Raw genomic sequence first — 18,255 nt, 5'->3', positions numbered from 1 at the left:
TCCCCACATCTCCCCACCGGTGGAGATCCCCCCTTTTTGTTTCCACTACATTGCCTCCCTGCACGAAATGAGAATTCAAAATAAAAAAAAAAGAAGAAATTCAAGAGGATTCCGGTGAAGTTCCGTCGATCGATCTCCCTCTTTTCACCCCCAACACACCCACAAAAATAAAACTACACCAACCTATCGTGCCAAAGTTGGTCTATTCTGGCACTGCGCGTTGCAGGGGGGGGGGGGGGGGGGGGGTGTCGTCCTGAGATGAGGCATCACCCCTCCGCGCACACCGCGCACAGTGTGTGGCCCACTTCATCTCCCCTCTGAGATACGGAAAAAAAGACAAAAACAGTATTTACAACATTCTCTCCAGTGGCAGAGAACATCACTGATGCTCCACATAATCTAATTCCCCTCCTTATGGAAATACATTCGTGAGACGGATGCAGCTCCTTGTGACATTTCCCGTTTGTATCAGGTCAGATATAATGTGTGAACATAACTGATATGTGCACACGAAAAAAAATGCAATAAATCAGCGAGCCTTTATGTTTAATTTTAAGCCTATCCATGTACAAAGAAGCATATAGTGCAGCGACAAAATGTCATATCATTGCCTTAGACTATCACAGCACTGTGCCAGCATCTCACCCTCCCTCCCCCCCCAAACTCAAATAATCATGTCTGCTTCATCAGGTTGATAAGGAGCAACATCCTCCGTTTGCCTGGGAGCCGGATGCCGCCCCCACACTTTGCTGCCCCTCCGGACTTGAGTGTGGAGTTTCCTCTGAAGCGTGGGACTCACTGGAGTGTGCGACGGCATGTTAGCCACCAAAGGCACCAGAGCAGTGTGAGATGGTGGTTGCTATAAAGGGTGGGGACGGGGGGGGGGGGGGGAGTGAATATGTGTGGGTGGAAAGAGTTATGGTTATTGCAATACACGCAGGGGTTGTATAATTGAATGCGCTGATGTGGCCGGCCACCGTGACCCCTCCGCTCCGTCCCAGGTGGTAAAAGGTGACGTGAAAAGGGGCCCAAAAAATTAGATTCGCTCTGAAAAAAGGAGCTCATATGAAAATTCCATACCATCATGTGTGTCCCACTGATTTAAAGAGGAGGTGGCTGCAGGGGAAGGACAGTCAAACTGCCAATCGGTGGCTGTTATTAAGCTGAAATGTGGCTTCCCTCCTGCCCCGGAGTGAGGCTTCGACAATGATGGGTGCCTCTCCTTCATTATACTTTCACATGCGACGGGGCAGTCGGCCTCAGAGACAGACATGTTGGAGAGCTGTCATGCCGGTTCTATCCCATCACACCTTATCAGCATAGACACCAGTTAGTTTTATGCACAGGTGCAGCTTTTTGGAGCTCTTTCTCTAATTATTCCTTTCGTAATGAAATGCCAGCTCCACAGACAAAAGACTGCGTGGGAAAAAAAACAAAAAAAAAAAAAACACAGCCATTTTAAAAATACAGCCTTGTGAAGATTGAGTGATAGAGATGATTTAGTGTGAAGGGTCGTGTTAGGGATTTTTCACTGTAAATGCAACATTTTCTTATCCAAAACAACAAGAAAGGGGGTATGATTGATAATTTGCTGAAGAGGAATCAGCCAGAGCAAAACCACACAAAAATCCTCACAAAGCGCCACGGGCCATTAGTCAGATGCTTTCGACAAATATCAATGTTATTTTGCAGAAATGCAGAATTTCCCCTTTCATTCCTCATAAGGAGCAAACATAGGATGAACGGTTTGCCCATGTAGATCCATGGAAATGAGTCTGACTCGAGTATCTCTGATACTTCATCACCTCGTCACCTTGAAGGGATACAGAAGATGTCGGCAAAACGTCCCACCCCCCGGATTAATCATGTTCTATATATTTCAAAATATTTGAACAAAAAGTGTAAAGGACACAGTTATTTGCACACAGAACTTATTATAAGGATTTTTTTAACACAACTTTGATAAAAGATTGGATAAAGATGTTGCAGATTGCTAATGTGATGCATTTAATTCGGTGTTTATTCATTCATCTAATTATTTATTCATTTGAGACCGCATTCACACAAAAGGCTTCAGTGTCACTATTTTGGTTTGGCATCTCGTGAAAGTACATTTCAGTCTCCAGGTAGCCACGTCTTTTTATGTTACATTGATTGATTCATTTATCGCCTATATGTTACATATACATGAGCAATCTATATGTTATATATATCTGCAATCAAGGTCATGAGGGTGCTTGAGCCGATCCCAGTCATGACAAGCGACGAAAGGAGGGTTCAACCCGGACCGGTTGCCAGTCGATCACAGGGCCGCGTACAGAGACACACAGCCATTCACGCTCTCATTCGCTCATCTGAGAAATTTAGGGTCTCCGATGAACCTGCTGCATTTTTCCGGAGGAAACTCATGCAAACCGGGGAGAAAATGCAGCGTCCACACAGGATGGATCTGGGGACCATCTTGCTATGAGGCAGAAGTACATTTTACAAAAGTATCAAACTCGAATTAATTGATTACTTGCAATTAATTAATGATTTTGTCATTAAAAAAGGAACAATAACTAGGCTGAATAAAATAAAATAGAATAAAATAAAATAAAATAAAATAAAATAAAATAGAATAAAATAAAATAAAATAAAATAAAATAAAATAAAATAAAATAAAATAAAAAAGTTTAGAAGTTATCGCGTCGTTCTTTGTGTGAAAAATACTGCATGTTTTCCCCATCGGGCACGAAGCACATTCCATCTCAACAGTCCTCAATCGTCCTTTTAACTGTGCGCACAGTTTTATCGTCACCTAAAACCAACATTTTTGTGAGGGAATCCGTCCTTTTTACTGTATTCGAGACACGTTTTTCAAGTCTGCAGATCTCCACTTTGAAGGTAATACCTCTTGTCAGACGATTTAACAAGTGCAGGGCTTGATGGTGAGAGACGGTCGGAAGAGAGAGAGCCTGGAGCACTCCTCCGTTTTTTTTTTCCTGTGACAGTGTGGATTTGAATCCGCTGCCAGTTTCAATTCCACACTTGATTTCCCATAGATTGGCAGGACTCCATATATTTCAAACCTAGATATAAGTCTTGGCTTCAACATTATTAAACTCTCATTTCGAATATATCATCTCTATATTTTTTTTTCCCGCTGAGGATTTCTGTGTTGACTTTCCTGTGAGTTGCTCACAGGAAAGAATTGAGTTATCACAGATTTGAAAATTAGAAAACTTGCTCAACTCAGACTTGATGTATTGAGCATGAAACTCACAAGAGAAAGACTTCATTAGCGAACTGCATAGTATAAAAGCCTAAACCTGCATGTTTAAGTTTGTCTACCCAGAGAAGAAACTAATTTCTCGATCCCCAAAGATTAGTCATTTCACCTCTGAATCCATGTTGAACAGACTGCATGTTTTATGGCTGTCATGTTAAAGCCAAAAAGGAGGGAAAGAAAAAGGTGAAAGATATCACAGTAAATGTTAAGAGTATACTAAAAAGAATTATATTCAAAAACTCGGAGTCCAAAAAAAACAATCAAAGGCCACAAATTTGGTCCTAAAAAGTCAGCTGCAAAGAGCAATATCTTCAGCATTGATGTTAATGACCACAGATTTATAGCAGGCGTACTGTTATGGGAATTTTCCTTTTTTCCAGAAATGTCCAAACAGAAAGCAGACCAGTCCTGAGTAACCTAAGGGGAATGGATGGATCATAATTTAAAAGAAGATCAGAAATGCGTTTTGGCCTGAAACCATTCAATGTTTTATAAACCAATACCAGTGTTTCAGAATCAAATATTGTCCAGAGAGGAAGGCGACATAATGATCTCGGAATTGGAATCAAATGATTCACTTCGCCGGTCCAACGGGGTTCTGGAGCAGCAGCGTTCTAAATCAACTGCAGCTTTCCCATCAACTCTTACTTTGGTCTTAAGGAAATTATTATTGCTGTCAAATCTGTTGAAAGAAAATACACAATCTGCTGATAAAAATCATAAAAAGTTAGGAGAGTTACTTTTTTTTTTTTTTACTCCATTAATATGGCTGGTCTGAGTACATGAAAAAATACCTGGATTGCTGGGTTTGTGATTCAAAGTGAAGGAGTGATTTTCAATTACCCGATGTTTAGTCCTTTAACAAATCTTTAAGTGAGGAAATGAATCTGATGTGCATAATCGCAGATTTCATTTCAATGGTTAGATTGAAATGTCTTCCCATAACTGACCAAATATTTAATTTAATGAGCCGTTGGCAGCACAGATGGTAGAAAGAAGAGGCCCCAGAAAGACATGTGTCATTTTTGTCCGGTCATATATGTAATTAGCTTTGAACACAAATACTTCCCCTTTAGGCAGAGTTTGAATCCATTTAGCATGGCCAAACATCACATTCACTTTGACTGGTCAGTCTAGTGAAACGTTAACCGTGGTTGACTGTCATTATTGCAGCACGGGAAAACATACGTCAGAATACTGGAGCTCCTCAGCCCCTGTCATGTATGTCAAACATTTACTTTAAGTACAAAATTAATGTAGTGATTGACTCAAAACGTATTGTAAAATTTTCTCTGTATTCTGTATCTGACTTTTCGGGGGGGAAGCCACATTAGACAAATGAAATGAAGGGATTTGATGAGGCTACTTTGCAGATTTTGAATTCTGGGGCTCCTCGCTCTGCTGTCACCTCTAGTTACGAGCTGTGGTTTTGACATGATGTCAGTTCAACTTGTACTCTGTTTAATTCAAACAAATCCATCAATGACAAAGAGCATCAACACTCAGTGGCGCTCAGGTGATTAACTCCAACAGCCTTTTTGTCACATTGGACTCTACATGTCTGGCTACCTGCTGGAGGTTTTTAATTACATTGGAGCTCATTCAGAAGAAGATCATAGCTGGTTTTATGGGACTTTTATAACCCACATGAAGAAGAGAATATTTCTTTTTACAGTACTTTCTTCACGTCAAACTTTACTTCAGTTACGACTGCTCTGCTCAATGTTTTATGAATCAAGGTTATGCAAGCACATTTATCTCGTTGTTTGTTCGATACACAAATATTCTTTCACTTTGCTTTCTAAATAAGCCTCGGCTTGAACGACTGCAACACATTTGTTTCCATTCTTATCGGGTTCCAGTTAATTTTGATCCAGTTTGTCATTCCAGAAATGGTCGGAGCATGGAAGGAAGAATATTAAGTACTCGGGGAAAAAGCAGCAATCAAAATCAATGATAAAAACAATGAAATAAAATCAGAGCAATAAATCAGGCACATAATCGACATACTTTAAGTCATGGGAGATAAATAAGTAGCAAATAATGGGTGGGTGATAATGATCAAATGATATGCTCATCTTAACGTGCCAGCAAGTAAAAGTTGGGTATCACTCTTCTCATTTCACAGGAGACAGAATGCCAGAAAGTTGTCATGTGAATTAGATTTAAGTCAACCCCATTAATCATCTGATGGGAGTCTGCAGGCATGGGGTCGTTTTTTTTAGTTATTTCCATTTTCTGGCAAACAGTTTAGATCCCCTATTGCTGTTTTTTCTTTTTTTTTCTCAGATAAACTTACTGCAATCATCATCGGTGTGATGAATCCAGAAATATTAACCCAACTCGTACCTCGAACACCATCGTCATACTATTCAGTTTTAATCCGCTGTTAATTAAAAATCAAAGGCTACTACAATGACCATATTGCGGTGTTGGAAAAGCTGCCCTTATAAGAGGCTTTTTGTCCATGTCATCCCTCTTTATGCCTTTATGCACATATCCTGAACAATCCAAGGCCCTTGTCTTTTCACATTAACTCTGGTGATGTCGAGGAAACCCAGCGATGAGCCTTAAGCTCGCCGTTAGCAAATTATAATCAGTACACTGTTAATAAGGCACTGGACTACGGAGAACTATGGGGGATTTTGGCAGTGTGACAACATCCTCAAGGCTGTAAAGAAGCAACTGTTTAACATGAGATGATTTGGGGATGACATGGTGCTAATGCAGGTGCTTTCATTCATTAATCATTCATCATTAGATCATGATACTGTACTCTGGGTTCCTTCTTCTGAAGATGGACACTTTTTCCATCTGGCCTCTGGAAGCGTGTATCAGATTAACCGCATAGTCACGCAATCTCACCAAAAACCTTGAGTTGTGTATTGTTGTCGTATGTGGAGAGAATTAAAAGACCGTAAAACAGATGAAAAGACTTCTTGACAACTATAATGCGAATCAATGTCTATTACATTTCTTTATATCACAGGTGGCTTCACACTGACTATTACAACATCAGCTTGCCTGTGAATCCTCCACCAAACACCACCTGCTTGTCACGTTTACAGTGACACTGAAAAGTTCAGCAATGTAAAGGCGAATTTGGAGAGCTCCTATTTTTGTATTGTGTTTCAAGGGCACCTGCATGTTAAACTACCGGCTTATTTCGACATGATTCATTCAGTCTCCACTTTGAAGGGCGAAAAGGAAATATTGCTTGCAAACCCACTGAGAATAACCTTGCACGTTTTCTCCAGTCGTGCATTTACATACATTACGATTTCATCATGAAGGGCTGTTCACTTTACGAGATGTTTGTTGATATTGACCATTTTCACGTTAAATCTGAAATTAAATCAACCCAAAAGAGCCTTATCGGCAAATGCAAACATCCACAAGATGCCTAAATCAACATTATTATTTTTTTTTATCTTATCATTCCTGTTTGGGTCTCTGAGTTGAGTGAGATTAATTTCACTAAGTTAATTACAAAGTCATTAGGCATTCCTACCACCTGCTCTTGCTGATAGAAGATCATGGTCATATCTGTGCAATAAACAGGGAAGTTGGGCCTCGAGAGGATTATCATAGCTCAGCGTAAAAACTAGAATAGAAGATTAGCTCTCTTCTTTGAAGAGACTGAAAGAGCAGTGAAACACTTGGCCTCGCTTTATCCAGTTTAGAAAAAAATATCAGCCTGCCATCACTTTGAAACCTCAGTTACGAGCCCCACGGTTTATCTTCAAACAAACAGAATATTTTTCATAAAATATATGATTATTAGAAAAGGTTCCCAAGTATTTAAGACATTTTCTTCTTAATTTTAAACTTTTAGCATACAAGGCATCAAGGTCAAAAGCAATTATACTCTCAATCACAGTTCTTAAAGCCCCTCTGAAATCCATTTCAGCAACTGAGGTTTTTTTTGAGAAGATAAAACCACCATGCATTTGTGAAAATATACTCCATATTTTTAGAGAAGCTCAGCAGAGACTGAGAAAGGTAATTCGGGTTTCTCTCAGGTTCAACATGCTGTGAACTTTGTTGTTGAAAAAAAAAAAATCCCAGACAGATGGACTCAGTCATGTGTGTGCCTTTTTCTAAGTATCTATGCAGGAAAGGTCTCTCTCACACACACATGCACACACATACACACACACACATGCACCATCCCCAACTGATGCACATAAATCTAATCCCTTAACAAAATAAGAGATAAAGAAAGATGCTTTTATCAGAGAAAATTGATATTCCTAAAGAATGAAATGTAAATTAGAAAATGATAAAAGTGTTCAGTATTAGTAAAAGAATTATTAAAGGATTCAGAATTGTTTTTAGAATGAAGCACCCACCAGTTGAGGTATATTAGACATAGGAGAAAGTTTAATCGAGAAAGTATGATCAATAGATATTCATCACTCCAAAGCCATTTTGGTCTATAACACTAAAATCAGTTAACCATGAATGCTCATAATGTGGTATATTGCAATTACGTGTATATAAAAATTGGCCTTAAGGGTAACATTGGGTACACCTTTTTCCTTCTCCACATAATCAAAGTGACTGTTATTAAATGTCACACAGTGACATCTATCACAAAGCTAAGCTCTGATCCACAGAAAAGCCTGCAGGAATTTGATCTGAAACCAGACTGAGATTGTGATAAAATGTCATCAATAGAAATAATAATAAAGTGTGATAGCATGGAGGCATGGAGGAACACTGGTTTTATTTTAAGAGAATAATATATGACGGGGCTTTGGTTCACATCACTGCACAAACAGGGCTAGATTTCCTTAGCATATGGAGAACGGCCAAAGAAGACACAGATGGAACAGAGGAATGTCACTGTATGGCACTTGATGTCACTGGCATCTTGGAGTAAACACACACTAAGAGGCCAAAGGCAGTTGTCATATTTCTTGAATGCAAAACTGAAATGGGCTTTTGGTGTCATCTGAAATCAGCTTCCACTATCATGTAAATCATTTATCATCTATCATGTATATGTGGGTCGTGTGACCTACTGTCCTTAAACAAGAAGCTTAGGAATGCTGGTCAACAACAAGCCAAATTAGTTTTTTATATCACTTCTGTCCACTTAAGCCCTACTATGTTAAAGAGTGAGTTTTCTTATTTCCGTTCTAATTCACAGCACAATAATTAATTTGCAACCTTTATCTGATATTACAGCAATTGAATAAATCTTCCAAAATCTCATCAGTATTTATTTCACCTCCAAGGGAACCTTTAATTAGAAACGCTAATACAAAATGATTATTTATTATTTCCAGGAAGCGTGAGTTGGATTGTAGCAAGGGGATGGAAGCGGGTTGTGTTTTCAGAAATGAATTTGATATTATGATTATATGAATGTGAAGATATCATTTGTATCCATCCCCCGTACAAATAGCTTATCTTAGCTTATTACTAGTTTAAAACATACACCGGTGTACACAGGTTAACAAAAACTACTGCCCACCCATGATGTGCTGTGGTTATCACGACAGCTTGTAGACACTGATATATTAATGATTGCCCAAGGTAGGAACATTGAAGCACTATCTCCTTTGTGTATTTGATAAGTGTATTTTTCCCACTCGTAGTGGTGTGTCAGTGCACCACAGCTCGGTATCTGCTAAACATGAGGCTAAAGAAAGAATCATTTTTTGCCCTCTCCCTTTAGATGTAATGTAACTGGATATTGCTGAAAAAGTTGTTCTGAAATTCCTAAGAAATAATTTAAAGAATGTTTTTTTTTTCCTCAAACTGACTGTTGCTTACCTTGAAAATGTAATTTCCAAAATGATTTGAAAGTTATATGGAAATTAACAAAAATATATCAATAGGTTTGCTGGCAGACTACTTAAAAAATCTGAATTATTTCAAAGTTATCTTTGTAAATTCATCAATAATCATGATACTTTTGACTTTTCTTCATATTTACATTTATTGGAATTTAATTTCTAAGATGAAGTCTAACCTCTTGCCATTTAAAGACGTTAAAAAACAGTTTTTTTCTCATTCTCTGTGACGAAATAAAAAGATCAGTAGGATCCAAAATAATATCCAAAATAACTTCATTTGCTTATACACCTGCCTGAGGTTTGTTTTTAAAACTCACACCTCAAAGAAAATACTTATCAACCTTGTGTTTGTCCAAGAAGTGGACAAGATCATTTGTCTCGGACTGATTTATTCCGGCGCTTCTTATCTCTCCTCGAGTGGGTTTTAGGAGAAACTGGTCTGAATTCAAGGATCTCCATTTGAAAAGATGATTTATTAGTGATGAGAGGCAGAGAAGACTGTTGTGGCCTGCAACATTTTCCTCTTGGGTACTGAGGTAGCTGTCAAGCTGTGGAGATGGAAAATTGATTAAACGCCTTAATCTTTCAGTCTCATAAGTCTCTTAAAGGAATATGGCCCGTGCCTGTGCCTCGAATGACACATGTACAATACAGTCCAGAATCATCTTTAAAACCTGCTTTACGGATATTCCGTCACTGACTGAAATACAAAAGCTGTGAACGCAGTGTTTGTTCAGGTGTTCGGCTTACAACGGGGATAGTCTTGGAAGTTCGTTGTCGTCGTGATGCTACGAATTCAGACATCAGATCATTGGCGCCTGCTATCTAGCGGAAGACTGGAGCATTACAGACAAGCTGCAGGGAAACACTGAGAATCCACAAGCAACTGAAGAGGGAAAAACTGCTCCAGCTAATTTAAACCACTGATACCACCTTGTGGGAGAAGCAGGTCGGTGCTAAGTCCTCTAACTTGCAGATGTAAAGCCAAAGCCAAGTTCTGACGTTTTATGCCTTGATCAACAGCAGATACCCATTCATTTGCATTTTAATTAAGATGATTCATTTGTATTTTTTATGGCAAAACAGTCGGGCTCCGGCAAAGTGTCAGGCCTTTCTAGGCATGAGGCTCAGATCCAGGTGAAGTCATGACTCATTGGTTTCAAAGGCAAAGTAATGTTGCAAGTGGTTTATCACTTTTGTAGACTCGAGTCTGATTTGCAAAATTAATTCTGTCATCACACAAATCTATGATGGTCAACTAAACCGTCTTAGACCTACTTAGGTATAAGTTATAAAAAAAGAAAAATGAATGAATCAATAGATGATCAAAAACTATAATCTTCTGTCTGAATACTTGATCTTCTGCAAGGACAGTTCATGGAATAAATAGGGGGCAGGCCGCAGCTGGGGGGGTGAGCAAAAACGTTGGAATTTGTTGAAATGCCACGGAGGTCAAAGAAAATAGCCCGCAGACAGAACTCCATTTAATCTCTACTGCATTTCGGGAGCCATTGTCCTGCTCTTGCAGCTGTGATGGAGCCACTTCACTCCTTGTTGAGATTAATAGCAGGTACACACCGAGGGCCATTAATGTTGAAAAGCTACGGCCCAACCTTTCTCCCGGTGTTACCCCGGGAGCCACAGTCTTCGTAACGACTCCGCTAGCTGAATTAATGGTGTTCACTGGCCTTATGAAAGAAAGTGATTTTAATTATAGGTCCTTTTGAAATCAGACAGGAAAAGTGATATCGAACAGTAGGGACAGCTTTTGTTACTCCACAGGCACCATGTTGGAGCTAATTCACACTTCCATCACGTTCAGCTCAAGACAATAAGGGAATTGCACGGGGTAAATTAAAATGACAAATATTTGAAAAGTGTTAGTATATGCAAATTTCGGATTCCAGAAGACAAAATGCTTTCGTTTTAATGGCATAGTTATATGAATAAAATAAGCTTGACAGTCCTAAAAAATGGCCCACACATTAATCAAGCAGTATAACAACAATAGCAAAGTGGAAGAAAAGCAAATAAAGGGTTTTAGGAATTCTTTGTCCTTTACAAACCTATAATTATTTTGCAATTACTACGGAGTCCATGTGTGCAAAACATCCAAACATCCTATACTTTGAAATACCTGACACATGTTCATACAAATTTACTCTTGTTTATGAAAAGGGTTATTGTGTCTTTATGTTAAAGAATGTGACTACATTTGAGCAAAAAGGCTGCATGGACGCCCGGGGATAATCTCACTGATAGCTTAGTGATCCTTCAGGATGCTCTGGGCCCCAGAGAAGCAGTTTAATCCAATATATCTTCCAATGAGAGCTAAGAGACACCAATAATTTACCTTAATGTGTTGACGACCCTCTGGAGAGTCTTTATTATCTGCAGAACAGTTTGCATCTCAGTAGCTGCTATGATGTTTCACGACAAGACACTGAGGCTCAAGAAGCTTTAGTTTCAGAATATTAGAGTAGTGTTACTCTTGTGTGGACTTTACATTTGCAGTGGAGAGGGATATTCTAAACTAAAACTAAAGCTGAAACTGTGAGTAAAATAAGATTATGGTTCTGTTAAATTTCTGTCCTTGATGTTTGCGTGAATGTCAAATAGATGTCAGCTTTAAACATATATACAGTTTGTCCTCAGTCATGACGTGAACTTCTTTCTAATGCTCAGCTCAGATACTGATGCTCTGTACACACGACAGTGCAAAAATGAGCATGTCAGGCATGTTTTTTTTTGTCCACACTCTAAAATTGATCTGAAATCTGACCTTCAACCATCTTTCTTTTTATCATTTCAACAGTCAATCTGTTGTAGGCCCCGCTGCAGACTTCAGGATGTCGGCGTGCCTGTGCAGCAAAGGGATCCGAGTGAAGATGGACGAGTTGAGTCAGCACCTGCACTCTATAATCCACTGTCAGCAGGAAGCAGAGCGTTTGTTAAACTTCCACTGACGAGCCAAAAGATCCCAGAAAAGAAGCCGACATCCAGCAAAGGAAGACTTCATTTGCAAGAACAGATAGGACCCATAATAGAATATACGATTTTGAAATTATACGTATAATGAGTGCATTTAAACAAATGTATTTATTTTGATTAGTGGCTCTTATCCTTATTTTTCCAAAATTATGATACGCTTAATTTAAAAGACTCCATTCCCAATCTCTGTGATTGATAATGGAACTGAATGTGGTTTGCAATATTTGACAGAAATGATCAGTTTTATAATAAACTAATACGTGAAACGAGAATGCACTGCTATATTTGTGAGGATTTGAACAAAAACAAGTATTTAGGGTTGAAAAGTTTTTCTTTAATCCACTGAGGATTGTTGTTTTTAAAGTCCCACTGGTGTACACATTTTTAGAAGCGTCATAACTAACTCTTTACGAACCCCGCAAAAGATGTGCGTCTAGCTCCTTTGAGAGAGCAAGATTTGAAATTATTCTTCACCAGCACGGCGGAAAATTTGCATTTTAATATCTATAAATTAGCAAATGTTTTTTCATATTTTCTATTTTTTTTGTTAGGTTTGGGAAAAGTTCTCCCTCTGCTGCACGAGTGTCCGTTTAGTGCTCGTTGCACCCTGCAGAGGGCAGGGAGAGACATTGCTTTCATCATCACTTTCACCTGAAACCCGAATTGCACCTCTTAAAGAGAGTCACTTGCAATCAGAAAGCCTCCATTTAATTACAACACACAGGAAATTACTGAATGAATGGGTCAGGTGCTGATAAGAGGCTGAGCTCCGGGGATGACAGCTCCTGAAACCCGAGGAGCCCCCAGTCTCAAAGCAGACTTAACACAAAGACCGGGTCTGGAAGACTGACAATCTGATTGCACCGTCATCCAAATTCATAATTAATATATTTATCAAATAAATCGCTGAAAAAGAAACCTGGCCTCTTGAACAGTAAGCAGATTCATGTGCCGCTGGTTTAGCTTACCATTAATAACAGTGTTGTCAGTGAAATAGAGTCAGAGCGGGCCGCTGCCCCAGACCTCGTGACAGACAAATTGCTCATCTGTGTGGAGATGAGACGGGGAATTTAAAGATTGAACGAAAGAAAATAATGACCTTGTTTGGTGACAACCACAATTGTACCCCTGTTTCAGCCAGCGAGCACCGAATCGGAGCGACATGAAAGGGGAGTTTTCTGTTCCAGGAAAGGTGAACGGTCTCCGCTTTTTACAAATCACTCAACACAGAGAAAGTCCCAGTAACTTGTATTTGTTATCTAAATGCTGGTGAGCATGCACATATATCATCACCTGACTGAGAATAAACTAGTTCCACCCCTGAAAGGTGTTTTTTATAGCCTAAAAGAATATAGATTCTGTATGTTCATATTAAAAGTAGCTCCAAGTTGTTGTGCGAAAAGGGTCGTAATGTTATTATCTTATCCTTATTTTCCAAACAGCACAAAGAAACCATTTTTTACATGATACCATGTCAATATGCATTGCCATTATCACGTTCCCTTTCCAAGGAGAAAACCCAGCACAGATATGACAGAGCGCACCGGAGCATCTTTGTGATGTCATAAATGTGTACCATCACAATTTTACTATTTACCAAAATCCTTGCAAATTATCAGCCTGAATCTAAACAGCTAAGCAATGTTTTAAGAATTAAAATCATTTGAGTTCCTTGTTTCATCGGTGACATTTCAAAGATTTGATCCTCTTTCTTCTTCCTGATGTTTAAATTTGGATTTTTATCGAGAGGATGATGCCACGCTGGGTCTGATGGTGATGTGTTGTCGATCGTCTGACTTTTATTCTGATCTCACAGGAGAAGCATTCAACTATTTTACATAGTGACTTATTAAGATTTTTTTAAATTACTGTATTGTTGAAAGGACACAAATGTTCAAAATGGAATAATAAAGTCTTTCCAGATACCTGTTTAGAATTTGTCCCCAGTCCAAGAGGGGGCAGAGGATTTGTAATTTCACAAATATCTTGGAAACCAAACCATTTTCAGGTTGTCATTTACACAGACACGACGTGGAATGCTGAATCCACTGTGCTTGAAGGTCATCACGTTGTTTTGTCACAAATACTGTTACGGAAAACAGAGCAGGGAAGCCACTTTTTCAGGCACATCGTCACCTCTTGATCTAGTGAGGCAATTTACAGACCGGACACATGTGGTTCAATTCAGTCAAATAATGGGAATCTTGAAATGCTGCTTCAACACAGGGAAGGGTCTCCTTTTGTCTCCCACATTCCCATCTGGGCCCCTGAAAAGCATGAAATAGACCATAATCATTGGTCATCATTCCAGGTCATTCAAGGATGATAGTAGACCTATAATTAGTTGATAAATGTCAGTAATGCACATCCTTCCCAATTCTAAACTTCCAAAAGAACAACATGGACAAACATCTGGTCACATATTCTATAATATATCACAGTTTTTCATATAGCAAAGACTTTTATTCATAGTGATATACATCTTCGCTCATTTACAGTAACAGTTTGGTTATTTGCTCACTCAATCTCCTGCATACCCTGCAATCTGATTCTATACAATCTTAAACTAACATTTCAGTAATAAGATATATAATTGAAATATCTAACTACCAGTATTTATAACGTGAGATTGAAAGGTAGTCTTTTTAAATCCAATCAAAATCCACTTTTAAGAACAGCTTTTTAGTAGTGTTGGCTTTTGATTGGTTCAATCTTTAGGTTCCTCCAGCTGGAGTCAGTAGATGGCAGCACTAGTCTTTTTCATGCATTAACTGGCTGTTGTTAAAAAGAAATGAATATATCTATTCAAATGACAGTCACTGTGATAATTTATTTTTTATGCAACATTTTAAACCAGTTGATTCAGAGAATGATAACCAATTTTTTTTTTTTTGCACAATGCTACTACTTCCATCCTTATTTTGCACTGCCTCCACATCTACTTACCATAAATATCCATGCAATATCTATATTTAGATTACATTTATTCTTCTCCATCTTATTCATTATCATTTGTTTCCTACTACCCACATCTCCCACTGTGCACCTGCTATTTTGATAACCATTCTTTGCTAAAGGCATTTCTTATGTTTGTTTCATATTTTTTTTCTATTGTGATTTCTATTTTTTATATTCTACATAGTCTTGTTCACTTGTATCTATATCCTTACTTGCATATTTCTTTATATTATTACTACTTGCACACTTTTCTACCCTGCTGTGACGAATGAATTTCCTCGTCGTGGGATCAATAGTCTATCTTATCTTATCTTATCTTATCTTATCTTATCTTATCTTATCTTATCTTTAAATGTCCAGCCTTCAATCCCAGCACCAAAACTGATGAGTAAACACAGAATTATGAACTAATTTCTCACTGTTTACTTTTCAATGATGTGTCTTTGTTCTCACATTCTGATGGTGAGTGCCCAACTACTCTTCTCTTGTTTACTTTGTAATAATGTTGTTTTAACATGTTGTCCTCAGTACTTCCATGGTTGGTGTTTACAGTGTCTATCAGCAGTCGGTTGAGAGCTCCAGCTGGTTCAGCTCTGCAGGCTGAAAAGACAGACTCTTCACTACCAATAATGGCAATAAGCAAGGAGCAAAGGCTGTTCAGCTGGACTGGCCCGCATCAATCAGCTTATTTAGAGGGCTCTTGTTGTAATTGTCGATGTGTGGCGTGAGGGGTTCAACACTGTTTTCCAACACGGTGAAATGGCATCAAGGCCTCCTCTCACATTTGGTGATAATTGAACAATTAAACTTCAACATACAAATTACCTCTTCATTTGGCATAACTAATTATGGAGGCAGGCCTGTCACACAAAAGGCTTGTCAGGGTTGATACCAAAACAGTTGTTCACACCTGCATACATTATTTTTGAGCCCACGTTTAACTTGGGTTTTTAATAATGAATGGATTTATTAACTGTTCGTCACTTGCAAAACATTGGCAAAAACATCCGCAAAAGTGTCACTCTATAATGCCTTCCTCAAAAGCTACCCAGGCTAGTTCAGGTAAAATTGTCCATAATTGTGGTGGTCATTGAGACCCAGGAACATTTTTTAGACCATTTACTGCAGGTCATCCAGCTGCAACCCTTATTAAACATGATGATTAGACAAGATTCAAATCACCCACATTTGATTGGGGCAGTTAAGCACTTCAAAATGCTAATGCTCGGAGCATATGGGAAATCTCGCATTAATAATTTAAAGTAAATGAGCAGAAATGAGTGATCTGAGCTTCAGTGTTGTCATGTATCCATTAATTCAGCAAATGGAACATTGTCAGGGGAGAAAATTCTGGCCCTTTTTTCTTCTTTTAACATCACTGCAAACTGAAGATTATACAGCTGTCAGATTTGCCCAAAATTCGCATAGCTGTCACTTTCCAAATAGTTTCTACAATGTCGCTTTATATATTGACTTTCAGAGGGGATTGCAATTGAAAAAAAAAAAAAAACATTCTAAAGTTTAAAAAAATACATCCAAATGTCAGAAAGGATATTGGATGACAGGGGAAATGCAAATTAGAATTAAATCAAGATATTTAAAATGTATGTTTATTTGAAAAGTGAACAATACACAGTCAAATATTAAGTTAAATGCATAACCTAATAAAACATAGCATATATCCCTTCCTGTCTTACTGCCCAGCTGCAGTTTTGCAAAGCCAGCTGAGACGGAAAAGCAGTATCTTTTAACAATGGGATATGCTGATCTTTTGTCGAGGGTATTGACACAAACCCATTCCATGGGCTCTGCTGGTGAGAAGAAGACTTCCATTTTCTCCAAAAAGAGGCCCTTCTTGTATTTTGTCCCACTTGAGTTTTAACTGATTTTACTGGTGCACTTATTTTTTGTGTGAAATGTATTAATCTAATATACACAAATGAATGTGTTCCTCTTCACCAAACAGCGATGGGACTAATTATACATTTTCTATTACCTCTGACGGGGGAGGCCAAACTGGGATCAGAGGCCACATTTAATATATAAACATGGCAGCAAGTCATTTGCAAGTTCCAATACAAGCGGATTATATCTGGTGAAACATAGGCAAGAGATGGGAGTGATTGGAAATGTATCATGAGGTGGTGATCGTAAACAATATTAAACTTCACAAAGGAGGTTTTGTTCTTGAATTCATACAGCAGTTCGGCCGGTATTGCTCCTGCTTTAATTTAATATCTATTTATCTTACTCCATTGTTTGGGTTTTATTGAGGTTGTGCCTGTGCTATCGCCCTGATCTAAACCAGAAGTGAAGGTCAGAAGAAGCAGAGTGCCTCTGTTTATTGGTTTCCATTGAGCCCACATGAACTGATTTGGCTATCTGCTCTTGATATTTAGCTCTTTCATAGAATTTTGGACTATACGGATATTGTTTATCACCACATTGAGATATTCAATGTGCATTTACTGCTGGATTAAATATTCTTCATCCTTTTTGTAATATCCTCTCTGTTGGCCCATGCAGGATGTGAGAATCCCAGATGAGCAAGCAGATCTTTATGTAGTCTATCGAATTTAATCAATTTCAGCAACAATAACAAAAAATATGCACCGTATATATTGGATCTGTATTTTCAGTTATATTATGTGAAATGCAAAATGTTGACTTTTGACCAACCACTCAAACTTTTATTCATTTTTGTGATAAATGTCTGCTCTTAGTTTACTCAAATGACCCTTATAGAAACATATTTCTTCATTCAAGTTACAGGTGGGTTAACAATTATATGAAAAATATTTCATTTTCATTTCATTTTGAGTGATTCCATGCTTACTTAGTACCTGATTTCTTGCTTACTCATTTGAAGGGAAAATATGATATGGTGAATGATTATAGCAAATCAAGGAATGTTGAAATTGCTTATTGTCCCCAGATAATGCCAGCTAGTATGACAAGGTGTTAGCAGCATAGGGGAGACGTTGGTAGTTCAGTAAGAACATATCAAGAAAATACACAAGAGCACAACAATGTGCAGTCAGAAATATGCAATGGAGATGTAAGTTTTCAATTCAGCATGCACATATCATAAATGTGTGACTTAGCAGGTAAACAGGCAGTGCAGACAGGCCATGAACGTTCTGAGGTGCTTCGAGTTTGACTACTATTGCAAATGCAACAGGTTTGACTACTGTTGTGCAATGGCAAATTAAACACATGCATACTTAA

This window comes from Fistularia commersonii, chromosome 32 (genome assembly GCF_037954325.1).
Source record: "Fistularia commersonii isolate RoL2024-O1a breed Wild chromosome 32, RoL_Fcom_v1.0, whole genome shotgun sequence".
Classification (NCBI taxonomy): Eukaryota; Metazoa; Chordata; class Actinopteri; order Syngnathiformes; family Fistulariidae; genus Fistularia; species Fistularia commersonii.
The sequence above is the reverse complement of the archived record's forward strand: the minus strand, read 5'-3'. Positions refer to the sequence as shown.